The following is a 17,020-nucleotide window of genomic DNA, read 5'->3' as shown; positions in this document are numbered from 1 at the left end:
CGGAAGCGTGGGAATGTGTGGGCGGCGCCCCACAGGACTGCAGTAATGGTGGGCCACTTTAAGGACTGGGTTGGTTCTATGTGACACCACAGCTCCCATCTTGGGAACATGCTCTCTCACTTGCGACACTTGTCTCTTGGTTCATTAGCACTGTGGAATTTTGTCATGACAATCCTGTGCTGAGGTTCTCTTAAGGAAGCAAAGTCTTCTCTGAGCAGCCATGGGAGCTAGTTCTGAAGTGGCTCCTTCAGCCCCAGGTAAATCCTTAGAGAGCATAGCCCAGGACATAGGTTGGTGGCCACAGAGGGACCGCAGCCATAGCCTGGCTAAGCCACTCTCAGATTCTTGACTGAAACAGATGTGGCGAAATAAATCCTAGTCTTGGCAGTTTCCATGGGTGATGTTACTTAGTAACGGATTAGTAGCCATGCAGTGGGGTCTATAAGATGGAGTTACAACTGTCAACAGGAGTAAATGTTACCAATACAACACTGATCTAGGCGGTACTGCGTCTAACACAGGATGCTTGGTGAGATAGCAAACCAAGATAAGACCTGGAAGTGATGGTTTCTGATTCCACTGGTGGAATTGTCAGAGTATTTTGGAGAAACCTCATTATACCATGTATTTCTTTTAACTCCCTTTCATATGGGAAAGGAAAAAGAGATGTCTGAATGACAGGACAGGGTCAGGGTCAAGAGAGGAGAGGGAAGGGGAGGGGGCTCAGTCTTTTATGGGGGTAGGAGCTGTCCTAATGCCAACAATATGTATGCTAAAACACACACACACACACACACATGAGACAAAACTTATTGGCTATAAACAGATGAGTTTCATTTAAAAAATTAACCAATTAATTCATTAAAAAGCCACAACGTTCGTGTAGTTCAGGAGAAGAGAAACAGGATCAAGGTGTGCTCTCTTCTCCCTTCCCTTTTCCTTTTTTAAGGGAAGCGGCAGTATGTTCTCCAAAGGAAGAAATCATTCAAGACCATAGACAGGTCAGATGGCTAGACGGCTCTGGAACTGTTTGAAGAGGTGACTCTGGGCTAAGCCAAACACCGCAGACCTTACGTTAGGGTTACTCAGCAGCAGAACCAATGGCGGGTACAACTAAGTGTGTTTACTCATATATACACACATAATAGAACGTGCATGCATATATGACACACATCCATACATATGTGTATATATACAAGGGTGTTTTACACACATATGAGTTCATGTGTCTGTTATATTACTTTCATGGTGACCTGAGCAGGATGCCTGTTTGTCCCTATGGGGCAACAACAGACCAAAAAAAAAAAAAAAAAAAAAAAAAAAATCCATGTAAGTCTGGCTTTGCGAACACTAAGTTGCTGGGGGCGACTCACAGGATGCAGGATGACCTACAGGGGTGAGGGGGATGTGGATGGTTGCATGTCCCCACAAGCCCACCAGGTACAGGCGAGAACCAGTGAAAGCTGTATTCTGGGAGTGTCCTACTCAACTTTTAAGCAGCTGTCCCCCCAAAAAATCCCCATTATCTACTGCTTATGTAGCCTCAGGGTACCCTGTGAGCCCCATGCATTTCTTGAGTATCCCGAGCCTCCCCCCTCTTCCTACAGGCAGGGGGATGTTTCAATCTGCACCACAACAATCCTCCCTCTCTTCCCCCTCGTATACATCTGTGCTCAGAGGCGGTCTAAGGCACTGGCTCACAGCACTCTGGACACCAGTTACTCTAGGCTGTCCTGGTAGCCTGGCAGTTTGGAGTCCCAGGAAAGTGACTTTTTAGTCTGGAGTCAAAAGGCATCTAATGGCAGATCCCTTCCTCAGGGAAGAACAAACCTCTTCTTAGGGTTTCACCTTTTTGGCTTTTTAATGAATGAATTGTTTTTTTTTTTAAAATGAAACTCATCTGTACAACTGTTTATAGCCAATAAGTTTTGTCTCGTGTGTGTGTGTGTGTGTGTGTGTGTGTGTGTGTGTGTGTGTTAGCATACATAGGGAAGGGGTTAAAAGAAATACATAGCATAGTGAGATTTCTCCAAAATACGCTGGCAAAATTGGATGAGGCTGGAAGAGAGGACCTCCTTTACTTAATCTGGTGGTTTAAATGTCCCCTTTAAAACAAACACACACACACACATACACACGCGCACACACACACACACACAACAACACAACCACACACCAACAACCACACAAACACACATGCAAACACACAAATACACACACACACAAACACACAAACAACCCCACCTCATAGCAACATCCCAGAAGCATTTGGATAAAATGTGGATATTTAATCATAGCAAAATTGAGGAAGAAAATGAGTCCCATGAATACAGTGCTGGCTGTCTCTGCCCTTTACTAGCCTTGGGCAGAGGTGGAAGAGGGCACAGGAGAAGCCAAGACAACCCTGGCTTTGCACTCAGAACCCTTCTACTGGATGCTTGGTGTAGAGAACATCCCCAGGACTTCTGGAAGGGCCCCGAGGCTGATGTCCACTGAGAGCAGAGGTTTGGGTCCTTTGTTTTGAGTCAGCAAGCTGGGCTGGAAAGCCGTGCTCAGAGGCAGAGGCATGAGGGACACTTTGTCATTATACAGTCTTCCCTTGCGCCCTAATTTTTTTCATTTTATGTGTATATTTTGCCTGTGAGTCATTGAACCACATGGTTTAGTGCCCATGTAGGCCAGAAGAGGGTGTTCTGGCCTGATCTGCCTGGATCTGCAGTTAGACAGTTGTGAGCTGCCTGTGGGTGCTGGGAACAGAACCCTGATTCTCCACAAGAGGCAGTAAGTGCTCTTAACTGCTGAACTGTCTCTCCCTGTAGATTGTCCTGAAGCTGTTTGTATTTTAATGTTAATTCCACTTCTCCTAGAAGGGCTGCCTAGTTATGTGATTCCAACAGAACCTTCCCATTTTAAATAGTAAAATAAAGGAAAGCCAGTGACTGGGCGGGGCGAGGGAGGCAGAGAGGGCTGAGAGGTTCGGAGGAGGTCAGAGGACGGAGGGGGAAGGTAGTAGCAACCTGAAGCTTCCCAAGGACCAGTTAGACCAAGGTGATATTGATTGGCATTAAATAGCTACGAACATTAAGGATTTTACAGGTCTAGTATCTCATCTAGAAGGGCAGTTTGTATCTTTGTCTATTCGATGTAATCTTGTTGTGTAGAGGGTTTGTGAATTGAGAGCTGAATATATAAACTGTATGAAAAGCTATCGGGCTGTAGACTTGTGCTTGTGGGATTTTGGGGTACAGAAACACCCTGGAACGGAGGCAGAGAACAGGCAGTAGAAAACAGCCAGAGAAGGGAGTTGTGCGGACAAGTTGGGCCGTGGTTTCGGCTCAGACCGGGTGCCAGAGGTGCGTGCGGCACCTCAGGGTTGGGCCTGAGGAGTGAGACCTCAGAGCAGTAAAGAGACAAACCGTTTTTTATCTCTTTGTATTTGAGATGTCAGTGACACCTCATGATGCTGAATATGCTTTACCGCTGGCTGCCTCCTCACCACGGGACCATCCTGTTCTGCCCAGGGAGTCGTGTGTTTTGAGCTCACTAGAGCGACTTCATTTGGCAAAGATGCCCTTAGACAAGGTCGTGATCTCTCCTGGGACATCCTAACCAGAGGCTCCATTTTGCAGATGGAACTGATGACATGGCAGATTCTGTGAGCAACGTGCCGTGGTAGTCATTGCAAAGGGACACTGAAGGTGATGCTTTCAGATAAGTAGCCACCAAGGAAGCACTGCTCCCTAGGGGACTCCCTCTCCCTTGGCTGGGTTTTGGGATCCAGTTAGCAGAGCCAGGAACGAGTACGTGCTTGACTGGCTGTGGCCACCAGGGGGCGCGAGGTAGCTGAGGAAGGTTGCTGGACGCTCAAGGGTACCTGGCCCATGTCCTGAGTCCCACTCCTGCCTCAGCACCTCCCAAGTTCAGGGTGGCCTGGCTCATCCTCTGTTCTTACAGGGCTGGTTCTGACTATCGCCCACCCTTGATCCCAGCTGCTTCTCTAGCTCTTTAGGTGCTGATCATAGTCGCTGTTCCTTCTCTTTTCGACTTAGGTGGATAGCGCCAGGGTTGGCCTCCTAAGGGCAAAGTGACAGCTACCTTCATGATTTTTGGAGAGCAGAGCCTCATGGCCCTGGAGAGGAGCTCAAAGGCCACCCGTCCAAGTCGCAAATTCCATCCTTACAGGCACTCCATCGCACTTTTCTACAGCTTTGTCTAGGACTTATTTTGGGACCAGATTTATAAAAGGATACTCAATTAAATGTGACTTTCAGATAGCAAGTTTTTGTTTGTTTGTTTGTTTTTGGTTTGTTTTGGTTTTTTTTTTTTGTCATCTAAGTATGTCCCATAAAGTATCTGAGTTATATAATAATACAGAAAGAAATTCCTTATTTTTCTGATAGGCAAATTCAACTTTGAATCCCCTGGTTTTTTATTTTGTTTGTTTGTTTGTTTTTCTGGAATTCTAGGCAGGAATAAGTTTAGGTGAAGGCAGGCAGGGAAGGGTTGGGGCTGAGGCAAAGAAGGCATAGAACCTTGTAAGTTTTCTTAAAAGCCATTTCTGTTACAGGAAGCTGCGCGACAGTCCCAACCACGACACTGGCTCCTCGCACAGCACCAATTCTTCCACAGAGTAAAAGGAGAAGAAACCATCTTAATCATTTCCTCCAGCCAAAAACCTGTGGTTCTTGATGCCCATGTCCTTCTGAGGACCTTAATAATGTTTATAATAGCGTTTTTACTGTACAAATCTGTATTTATTTTGCTATTTTACTGCATTAGCTTCTGCACTGGCCTCTAAGCCACACAGGAATTGTCCCACTGGGCAGAAACATGATGTCTTCATTCCGCCTCTACCCACCCTGAGCCAAGAGCCTTCTGGGAACTTCCCATCTGGACACTGAGCTCATACCCAGTGAGTGGCATACAAAAGTCTGTTTCCTTTACAGACTCAGCCCAGTGTAATGGGTCAGATCTCTTCAAATGTTCCCAGGTACACTGGTTGTCTCGTGTGGAACACACATGTCTCGTGCCCCACTGTAGGATCCCTTCTGAGATGAGACTCGCTCTGCTGTAGATGCTTCCGTGGTCATGACCTCTGGGCAGGCTAGTTTCATGCCAACTTCACATAGGATAAACTGGAATTTGGGGAGAGAAAACCTCGGTTGAAAAAGTACACCTACCAGATCCAGACTGGCCTGTGCGGAAGCCTGGCCCCCCACTTTTGATAAATGATTGAAGTGTGAGTGCCCGGCTCATTGTGGGTGGTACCACCCTTGGGCTGGCGGTCCTGGATTATACAGGAAAACAGGCTGACAAGCCATAGGGGAAAAGGCAGTCAGCAGGACCCTTCCATAACCTTTGCATCAGCTCCTGCCTCCAGGTTCCTGCCCTGACTTCCCTCAGTGATGAGCTGAGATCAACGCCCTCCTCCTCCAGGCGTTTGGAGTGATGGGGTTTCATCAGAGCAGCGGCAACCCTAACCAAAACACCCTGCCTGGGCCTTGGCAACCCAGAAACTAGGTTTGCTAGAATGTGAGGCTGCTGTAACAGTCTCTCAAACCGCAGTGCTTAAACGGTGATTTACAGTCTCTGGAAGCCGTGGGTCTTAAGGGGAAGCTCTGGGAAGACAGGCTCATTCCAGGCAAGATCCATGTCAGGTGGCCCTCCTTGGACAGTCACCTTTTGCCTCTTCATGTCATCTTCGGTGTGCGCCTGTCCCGGTGTCCAAATTTTTCCTTTCGTGGGGATACCTGTCCTATGGGATTAGAGACCACACCAACGACACCATTTTAACTCACCTAGGCCTTTATGGGGTACATCCTGAGATTTTAGGAACTAGGATCCTAGCACAGCTTGTTTGAGGCTGCACCCAAGTCCATCCATAGCACCAAGGGAAGCCTCATGTGTGACCAATTCAGTGGTGCTGAGATGCCTCTGGGGTCCCCTCTGTGCCACAGTACACAGAGTCTCTACTCGGGTGTCCGGACGTCTGGTCAGGAAATGCTCACAATTGTGGCAGCACTGGAATTATAGAGAAGTAGAAAGAATGTCTTGTGTGTTGTATGGATGCATCACTTGTCAATAAAAAAACCTGTGGCCAATAGGAAAGGGTGGAATAAGAGGTGGGACATCTGGGAGGCAGAAAGGATTCTGGGATAGAGTGAGGCTCGGGAGGGTTTGGCCCCGGGAATACTTAGGAGTAGATGGGTGGAACCTGAGTGGAGGTAACCTGCCATGTGGCAGAACTGAACTTATGAGCTAGTTAGAGAACGAGCCAAAATATGGCCTCAGTATTTATAAATATATTTGAGTCTCAGAGTCGTTACTCCAGGAGCAGGGGCTGGGAGGGAAAGCATGAGCACGCAGAAGCCACACATCCACCGAGTAGAATTACCGTCGGGTTCCTCTAATGGTTCGTCTTTGTTGTCCGCTTGACTACCTGCAAAATCAACCAAAGCCCAAGCTGACGGCATGTCTGGATGTAATGGTCCATTCTTCACTGAAGAATGGTACCCAGGACTCCGATAGTATGCAAAAGCAAAGAGTGTTTTATTCTACAGAGAAGAAGCATGCTGGGGTCTACCATCTACCAAGACAGAGGTGCCCAAGTGAGCTCCCAGGCTTGATTTAAAGCACATTAGGGGAATTTCGGGAAGGGGGTAGGTGACTGTTTTCTTAATCTGTTGGCTCTATCTCTAGGGACATTCCAGAACCAATGCTGGGGCCAAGGGGTTGGAAACTGGCTGGGAATCTGGAGATTGTGGCTGGGGAAGTCTGGCTGCTGACCCATTGCACTTGCCAGGCGGTGGGGCAGCTTCTAATGGCAAAGCAGGTTCTGACTGGCTGCCCGAGGCCTGGGTTGTTTTTTTTTTTTTTTTTTTTTCAAATAACTGACTTGCCTGGTTCAACTTATAGAGAAGGGAGGTTTTATTTTCTGTGTTTACAGTTCCTGAGGGTTAAAGTCCGTAATGGTGGATAAAGTGCGGATATGGTGGCAGACAGCCGTGGAGCAGGACGGAATAGGGGGCTGAGGGGCTGTGGGGGTGGGGTACTTGAATCTCTAACCACCAACAGGAAGCAGAGAGAGAACTGGGCATGGAGGTACCCATTTGAGACCTCAGACAGCTGATTTTAACACCTAGTCATCATGCCCCAATCTTCAGGCCCCCTTGCCTCCACTGCTTCAACAGCATGTGGGAGAGTTCAAGCCAATCAGCACGAGCTGGTGGCAAGCATTGGTTGAGGGGGGAGGCGTGGCCCAATTCCAGCCAATGAGATGATAGGGGTGTGGTTTAGGCTAGCAGCTACCTTGCTCCTCTACAGAAGCTACTCCTAGAGGGTTTTTTAGGAGTATTATCTACACATTCCTTGAGATGATTGGGACTGAGGAAGCATGAGACCTGGCAGCAGCTGGCAGCCATGTTGTGAACTCGAGTGAAGATAGGAACAGGATGATTCACACCAGATATTTGGTGAGCAGCCTCAGCCGAAACTCTGAAATCCCACTGCCAAGGAATGCTTTGACTTCCTTCCTTCCTTCCTTCCTTCCTTCCTTCCTTCCTTCCTTCCTTCCTTCCTTCCTTCCTTCCTTTCTTTCCTTTCCTTCCTTCCTTTCCTTCCTTCCTTCCTTCCTTTCCTTTCCTTCCTTCCTTTCCTTCCTTCCTTCCTTCCTTCCTTTCCTTCCTTCCTTCCTTTCCTTCCTTCCTTCCTTCCTTTCCTTCCTTCCTTCCTTTCCTTCCTTCCTTCCTCCATCCCTCCCCTTCTTCTTCCTCCTCTCCTTCCTTTATTTCCATTCTCCCTCCTTCCTTTTTTTCTTCCTCCCTTTTCATCCTCCCTCTCTTCCCACTCTCACTCCTTCTCTCCCCCCCCCCTTCTTCTCAAGACCCAGTCTCTAGGCTCAGCATTTACATACAGCATGTCCACTCACTGAAGACATACCACACTTGTTTGCCTATAAGAGGAATTCATCAACCAGTTTGCATTTATTCACCAAACAGCTGCTTTTTATTAAAGAATATAAAAATTGCCAGACTAAATTATTCAAGTTCAGATTTAAGATGTTTCAAAAGTAAGAGGGCTTGCTCGACTTTGGCATCTAAGGGGCCCGTACTTGAAGATCGTTCCTTGAATAAACGGAAATGGAATGTCAGCTTCCGTCGGTGACTTTATTGACTTTCTGGTTCTCTTGCCTCCATTTCTTGAGTGCTAGGTTGTAAGTGAGCACTCCGGTGTGTCCACTTTTATATGAGGCTGGAGACGAAGCCCAGGGCTTCATGCATGTTAGGTAAGCCCTCTCCCAACTGAGTAACACCCCAGCCTCTGAGCACTGTTCTCTTTAGAGACAGGGTCTCACGTGCTGCAGACAATCTTTGAACTCCTATTTGTTAGAAGATGACCTCGAACTCCTGCTCTGTCTCCCTCCACCTCCCAAGTGCTGGGATTATAGACATTCACTATTACACCAGGCACCAAAAGACCGTCTTCCATATTTCTAAATTAAATAAAAAAGATGTCTTTGATATCATAACAGACCCCAGACTTTAACACAACAGACTCCATGATGGAACAGCATTCAGGCTGTAAAACTCAGCTCACAGACAGCACCACCAACCAAAATGAAAACAAGGTCTGACCCATCGACGCCCACAGTTCTGGGAAGGTCTCCAAATGCGCTCACTTTGCTTTTTGTCCTCTATAGTTCCACTTCTGGCTACGTGTTCTTGTTAACTGAAGAATGTCAGCCCAGGAAATGAGTGTTGTGCTTAAAAGCTCACATGAGAAGGGCTCAGGGATTCACTGGGAATCTGAACACCCAGTATAGTCTCTGAGCGGCCAATAGAAAAGACTTCCTATTGCTTAGACCCATGTCTGAGCAGTGTTCTCTTGTGGATACCCACAATAGTATATCCTGCTCTTTTCTTTACTGATCTCTTCCCAACACCACACAAACACACATACACATAGTCATACATACACCACATACCCCCACACCTCATACCACACCACACACACACACACACACACACACAATTACACATAGCCCTGACACACACACACACACACACACACACAACATACTCACACATACTTACCTCACACTCATACACAAAGACACCACATACACACTCACATACACTGTCAGCCAGCATCTGCCCTATCCCAGGGCATGGCCATTGGGGAGGCAGAACAGGGGGAGTTTGACTGTGCCTACTCCACGCCAGCGCTGGACCTGGTGCTAGGCTGTGGGAAAGTGAATCTGGTGGGGGGAGGGAGTCCCCGGGCCTGCAACAAGGCCTGGGCTGTGGGGTTCTCAGACTCTTGGACATCCAGGTACCGCTGGGAGTCTCGGGAGAGCAAAGAATGGAGTTAGGGGCCTGAGGGCTGCTTTGGCTAGCAGGCTTGGTGGCAGCTGTGGCTGGGTGTGCAGAGAGGCCTTCTACAGATTAGGCTCTGGCTCTGTAGGCAAAGGCCTTCTTCATGGCTCCTCATGGTGGATCCTGATGAAAAGAGACAGTCCATGGTTCTAAATAGTTTATTGTTGTGGCAGAAAATGGATGTGTAAAATCATACCCCACTTCTCAGGGTGGGACTGAGGTTAAATACCTTTTGCAGGGAGGAGTGTCTGGGAAGGGAAGCTTATTGGCCTAAGCTCTTCAGGCCTCTAAGTACCTCATTAGCATGGAGAACTCTGTTTTGAGCTTACTGGACCACAGGACATGTTTCTTTTATGTGGAAGCATGTGACATGTTCCAAGTCAGAAGTCAGGCAGGGAGCTGGGAGTCACCAAAGCCTCAGGGTCTTGATCTGCTTTACCTTACCAAACTTCCTCATATGGTGTTACCTCCCACAATAACACACACACACACACACACACACCTGCAGCAACTGACTGCACACCTGCCTCCTTTATTTGAAATCTCTTTTGGCAACACAGACAGACGTTAGGCTGGCTCTCCACTTCCGCCATCTTCTCATCAACTCAAAGTGTTTCTTACACTGAACACGTGCAAAAGGGAAACCTAGGTAATTGTCAAAAATGCTTCGAGATCACCTGTAGAAATCATATGTATGTATGTATGTATGTATATGTGTGTGTATGTATGTATGGTATATGTGTATATATATATATACACACACACACACACAAAGTATAACTCAAAGCAGAAGGGCTCACAAGGTCATAGCATTTGTAGATAAGAAGGTTTTGATTTCTACAAAAATAGTTTTGTTTTTTTCTGAAGGCAGATGTAGTGACTAGTTATATGTCAATTTGATACAAGCTAGAGTCATCCGAGAGGAGGGAGCCTCAAATGAGAAACTGTCTTCTAGGCAAGCCTGTAGGATATTTTTTTAGATTAATGATAAATGTGAGAGGACCCAGCCTATCTTAGGTGCTACTATCCCTGGGCTGGTGGTCCTGGGTTCTATAAGAATGCAGGCTGAGGGACTGGAGAGATGGCTCAGTGGTCAAGAATACCAGCTGCTCTTCCAAAGGCCCCGAGTTTAATTCCCAGCAACTAAATGGTGGCTCACAACCATCAGTTAATGGGATCTGACGCCCTCTTCTGGTGTGTTTGAAGACAATGACAGTGTACTCATATTAAATAAATAAATAAATCTTAAACAAAACAAAACAGGTCGAGCAAGCCATGGGGAACAGGTCCGTAAGCAGCACCCCTCCGTGGCCGCTACATCAGCTTCTGCCTCCAGGTTCCTGCTCTGCACTGGTTACTGTCCTCACTGCTTTTGATGATGGAACTGTTTTTGAAATGAACACTTTCCTCCCCGAGTTGCTTTTGCTTATAGTGTTTCATCACGGCAGTAGTTCAACTGACTAAGCTAGCAGATCTCTAAAATTAATGGTTTCGAGATGAGGAAGACCCATGTCTGAAAGTCTGATGCTTGCTGAGATTTACTTAAACCTCTTGAAACCCTGGTGGTGTTACTCATTCCGAGATAATGACTTGTTGATTTCTATGTACGTACCAGGAGCTGCATTACATGCTGGGGAACAGCTGTGTCTTAGGTCCGGTCCATTATCGTTATAGTGGGAAGCATGGTAGCATGCAGGCAAGCATGGTGCTGGAGAGGTAGGTGAGAGTTCTGCATCTAGATCAGCAGGCAGCAGGAAGAGAGAGACACTGGGCCTGGCTTGAGTTTCTGGAATCTGCCCCAAGCGACACGCTTCCTCCAACAAAGCCACATCTCCTATACTACCGCTCTCATGAGTCTGTGGGGGCCACTTTCATTCAGATTACCGTAAGCTTAGAGTAGGACCTGTTCTTCAACACTTCAGAATGTATAGACTCCTGACCGAAGGACAGTCCTGAAGTCGGTGTCCCTTACTTTACAACCCTTCACAGGCCAGGTTCTGCCTCAAAAGGAGCGAGTCTGGTCTGTGAGTCCACCCAGATGTCAATCCTCAAGGTCAATGTTTCTGCTAAGATGTTCGCTAATATCAGCCAAGGTCTCAGGCTCAGAGCCACAGAGAAGAGGCCTGTCTGAAGGGACCATGTTTTGGGTCTAGCAGCATGTGATGAACAATCCTTTTCTTAGATGGAACTTGTTTTCTCTTCACCCAGTCATAACTTTCTTTAGTACTTAACATGAAGTTTTAGCATTCTAGAGTGACCCCCTCTGTATGTTTCCTGTGCTCAGTGCTCTGAGTCCTTCCAGGGATCCAGGGTATGCCTGAAGGGAATCTAAGAGCCCGGGACAACAGAGCAGTCCTCATGTTAGCTTAGGCTGGTGTCTGATGTGCTCCACCTTGCAGGGAAAAAAAAAAACCATATTTTTTATTTCAAGAGTAATTTATAAGAAGATCTGGGGGTGTGGTGGTGCAAATCTTTAATTCCAACACTTGGGAGGCAGAGGCAGACAGATCTCTGTGAGTTCCAAGCCAGCCTGGTCTAAATCAATAGTTCCAGGTCAGCCAGAGATACACAGTTAGACCCTGTTTCAAACAAAGCAAAACAAGGCTTATGAGAGGTGTAAGTGCATTCCCTAACATGACAAGGAGAGATCTCTTTCCTAAGAGTGGATGACTCCACTCAAATCCCTGTTAGCACAAAGCAAGTGGGGCTGCTTTGCAGAAAATATAAAAGAATAAAAGCATGAAAATTACTCACAATTTTACCACCAATAAATCACTACTAACATTTCTTTGATTTATAAATCATTCTTTTTTTTTTTCAGAATAAAATTCTACTCTACATTTTCCTTTCTCACCTGCAATTTTCTCAGCACATGTGAATTGTGAGTCTCTTTTCCTATTGTTCCATGCTCTGTGACATCCGTGTTTTAAAAATAGGATGATATATTTTATTTATTATCTGACAGTTTTCTACATGTAAGCAATGCATCTTGAGCATCAGGGACTCACCCTCCCAGATCTCCCAGAACCCCCCATGGCTCAGCATTCTCAGGGAATTCCCTGACGTGTCATGTCCTCTGTCCCTGTCACTAGCCCACAGGGCCCACTGCCTGTTTGGATGCTGGCTGATCTTGTGCAGGTTACCATAGTGGCAGTGCCTGTGACAGGTCCCTGTGTCACAGTGCTCTTTGCCCAGTATCTCCTAGCATTCTTTCAGCCCCTCTTCTGTAGCTGGCCTTTTCTATTTTGTGGGTTTTTCTTTTCCCCACCTCTGTTTCACCTCCTTACACTAGGTAGGAGAAAAACAGGGTAGAGGGGAGAGAGGAATTAGGAAAATCCTTGAATCTAATTTCTTTTGTTTCTTCTTTGACAAGGCTACTAACAAAACACAACCAACCTTCCTAATGAACATGTTTGCCCCCCACCCACCCACTCTTCCCCGCCCCACTGGGACCCTAGCATTTATAAACCCTCTGAAAAGTTTCCAGAATTCCAAACATAACACAGTCGAGGAAATCAATCTGCAAGTGACCAAAGCACAATTCTACTGGAGCATGAGGAAAATCACTGTCAGGTGCTGTGGAGTCCAAAGCAACCCCACATCCCCACACCACTCCTCACCCCCTCCTTCCTTGTGAGCTGTCATCTTTACATTTTCCTCCTTGGGCATAGAAGTGTATGCCTTTAATCCCAACACCTAGAAGGCAGAAGCAGGTGGCTTTCTGAGTTCAAGGTCAGCCTGGTCTATGAAGTGAGTTCCAGGACAGCCAGGGTTACATAGGACGATTCTGTCTCAAAAAGGCAAAACTAAATTTTCTCAAGCTGTGAGATGGGTATTTCTATTCATTAGGTTTTATGCTATTGGAATAAATGTTCCTTTCCTTTTGCAGTACTGGGAATCAATCTCTGGGCCTGGCACATGCTCAGTACATGCTACCACTGAGCCATACCTCCAGCCTGAAAGAGTGCCTTTTGTCTCTTGTTAACCACAACCACAGCCACAGTAAGCCACAAGTCCTTCAACTTAAAGTTTGGACCTATCAAGCCTGTGGAGAGAGCGATTAGGGTTGTAGACTGTTAGGCCCATATTAGCTCACAAAGACACCATAGTGCCCAGTCTCATCTCCAGTCGAAAACAAGGCAGTGATTTGACCAAGGTCATTGGTTTCCTGGAGGGCTGGAAGGAGAGGCAGTGCCAGGAAGTTGTGTGATACACCAATTAACTACTGTGTCTTGGAAGCAAATGCCTGGCCGAAGCTGTCCATCACGTTTGAGCCTTTGGGCAATTTGCCTAAACTCCTTGAGGCTCGTTTTCTTTTTCTGGTCTGTAGATGGGACAAGTACCTATTTTCCAAGATTGCTGGGTGTCTTAGGGTTTTACTGCTGCCAACAGACACCATGACCAAGACAAGTCTTACAAAGGACAACAGTTAATTGGGGCTGGCTTCCAGGTTCAGAGGTTCAGTCCAGTATCATCAATGTAACATGGCAGCATCCAGGCAGGCACAGGGCTGGAGGAGCTGAGAGTTCCATCTCTTGTTCCAAAGGCAGCTAGGAGAAGACTCTGGTTTGCAGGCAGCTAAGAGGACTGTCTTAAAGCCCATGCCCACAGTGATAAACTTCCTCCAACAAAGCCACTTCCCAGGCCAAGCACATGCAGACCACCACACTGTGGTCGGACGATATGGAGCAGAAGTCCTCAGTAAGTTTTACTCGTGACCTTAGAACGGCCGTGTGTAGACCATGAAGACAACGCCTTGCCTGCAGCAGAATCCTCTCAGCCTGTAGCTTGAGTTGGGAAACCCCACCTCTCCAGGCAAAGGTTGCTCTTGATATAGGTGATGTCTTCATCAGCAACTAACTGAATGACAGGGGTGACCTCAGAAAGGGAACCCTGTTCTCTTCATTGCCTCTTGCTACCTACCAACCAAGTGATGTTTGTGTGCAGTATACTGCCTACGCTGAGAGAGAAATGTGACCATAGCTCAGAAAAGGAGAAGGGGTGGGGTCTGGAGAGATGGCTCAGTGGTTAAGAGTACACGCACTGCTTTTCTGAAGGTCTAAAGTTCGATTCCCAGCACCCATGTGGCCTCTCACAACTGTTTGATGCTGTCTTCTTGTGTGCAGATTGATGTACATGCAAGCAAAGTACTTATATGCATAAAATTCATACATAAACAAATCTTTTTTTTTTAAAAAAAAGAGCAAGGTGGAATGCTCTAAGCAACATGTGTGTGTGTGTGTCTGTCTCTCAGCACATATGTGTGCACATACGTGTGAAGGCCAGAGCAGAGGTTGACGCCAGGCATCTTCTTTGATCCCTCTATTTTATTGACAAGGGCAGAGTCTCACAACGAGCCTGGAACTCCCGGACACACCTAATCCAGCGAGCCAGCTTGCACCAGGCTCCTGTCTCTGCTTCCTGGTCGTGATGCAGGCAGACCTCATCACACCTGCCTGGTATTTCTGTGAGGGTCTGGGAGCTGAACTCTGATATTTATGCAGCATGCATGCATTTTATCCACAGAGCCATCTCCCAGCCCAGCCCGAGTATTTTAATGGTCATCCAGAGATACACAAGGTCAAAGCTATGGTGGTGGAGGAGGACACTTTGCGTTTAAAAACTTTTTTGGCTGAAATTTGCCATCCACACTTTTTTTTTTCTCTTATATGCTTAATTGAATTTTTTCTTGGGATTAAAAAAATTCATTATTTTTGTAAAATATTGGTAATTTTAGGCCTGTGGTGATGGTTAAGAAGAAAGGTTTTTGAGTAACATGCTTGCGTGCACATATAGTTAATCTCGGAAATATATATTTAAATATTTCAGGTGAGCTTTAGTTAATTTCAAGTGTGACTGCCAAGTTGACCCATTGAGTAGTGAAGTAGCAGCCCAGGATCAAGGACAAGCCAGGCAGACAGGGTCTGCATGACACGCAGCATACAGAGCCGTAGATCAGAGTCAGCTTATCAGAGTCTTCCTGGGAAGAAAACACCAAAACAAAGGCCTTTACGGTAAGAATCTACCAAAGCCTTTTCTCTTATAGAGGCTTTGATTCTTTAAGAAATGTTGATTTTATCTGTCGAAAGAGCCATGTTAAATTGAACACCAGTTACCCAAGTTCTTCAGAGGTGTCCTTCAGCGGAACCCTGTGTGAGACTATATGACCCCGGCTGTGGCTAGAACTTGGTGCAGGCCACATTTAAGCCACCAGTCAGGCCCTAATATTCTCCCCCTCCCCCAGGGCCTTGCTCTATAGCTGAGGTTGCCCCAGACTCATCATGTAGCCCAGGCTAGCCTATTTCCTTCTGCCTCAGGCTCCCGAATGCTGATGTCTCTTCCTTGTCTTCTTCCTTAGGCCTCTTTCTTCTGTAAATGACGTCAGTTATATGAAATTACAAATACCCCCCCTCCAAAACGAAACTTCCAAGACTGTACTTTCCTGAATAAAGCAAAACATTAAAATTCAACAGGTAAATGAAGTAAGGATGTGAAAATATATTTATCTTCAAAGGACAAAACCCTTGTCAAGTCCAAAAGAGTTGTTGTAGGTCAGTGGTGAACCCACCATGCTTCTTCCCATGAGGAGAGGGCTCTGACCATTCCCACCCATCCTCCTAAACCACACAAACCTGCACTTGTCTACATGTCTACATCATGAATTTCAGCCCAAAGTTTGTCTCCTGTGACCCTACTAACTTCTACTTGGGCCAAACTGTCCATATCTTTCATAAAATGGAAATTTGTTGAGAGCTTTTCTGGGCCCATCTTGTTTTGCTAACTCAGACTTTGAATCCCATGGATGTCAAAGGGGACAATTGCTACATTGTTGGTACAAATGTGTGACTCTTTATGGCCCTTGGTAGGAGTGGAGGCTGCCATCCAAGCTGGGCCAGGGCCAGCCTGAGAACCGTCGTGGGGTAGAGGAGCAAGGGCGTGGCCGGCAGTTAGCATAGGCACAAAGGACACATGCCACCCAATGATTTCTTCTTCCTTAGCAAGGTTAGTGCTCTGACTTCAAAAGCATCAATTTCCTGTGTCTGTTTAATTTGATGGGACAAGTTTACTTCAGGCTGCACGTGAGTTCAGACAAACTTCAAATTGTAGCTCCTTTTAAATTTTTCATATTCTCAGTAGTTTGCTAAGCGATGTCCCAGACCTTCCAGATTAGCTTAGCTAATGCTCAGTCCTGGCTGTCCCCACAAGTAAGCCTGGTAGACAGCCTGTATTTGTAGACCAGGCATTTCATGTTGTAGGAGACGCCCCAGACACATCCCGTTCCCCCAGATGGATGAAGTCAGCACCAGACAACCTTGACTCGATTTAGAAGAGAGGAGAAAAGGAGCCTTCTCCGGCATACGCTGCTTTAGTGGACAGGCAGTGGTTATGGAAGAGAGACAGCAAACCTTCCCCAGGCAGGTCTCAAATGCGTTTGGGCATGGAGAAACACTTCCATATGTGTGTACACAGATGTGGAACCATGTGGCGCTAAATGTGGTACAACCACAGTGTCACCAGTATAGGCACACTCCTCTGTTGGAACAGCATTGTCCTTCCTTCCTTCCTTCCTTCCTTCCTTCCTTCCTTCCTTCCTTTCTTCCCTCCCTCCCCCCTCCCTCCCTTCCTCCCTCCCTCCCTTCATTCTT

The sequence above is a fragment of the Micromys minutus genome (assembly GCF_963924665.1).
Source record: "Micromys minutus genome assembly, chromosome: 25".
Taxonomy (NCBI): domain Eukaryota; kingdom Metazoa; phylum Chordata; class Mammalia; order Rodentia; family Muridae; genus Micromys; species Micromys minutus.
The sequence above is the reverse complement of the archived record's forward strand: the minus strand, read 5'-3'. Positions refer to the sequence as shown.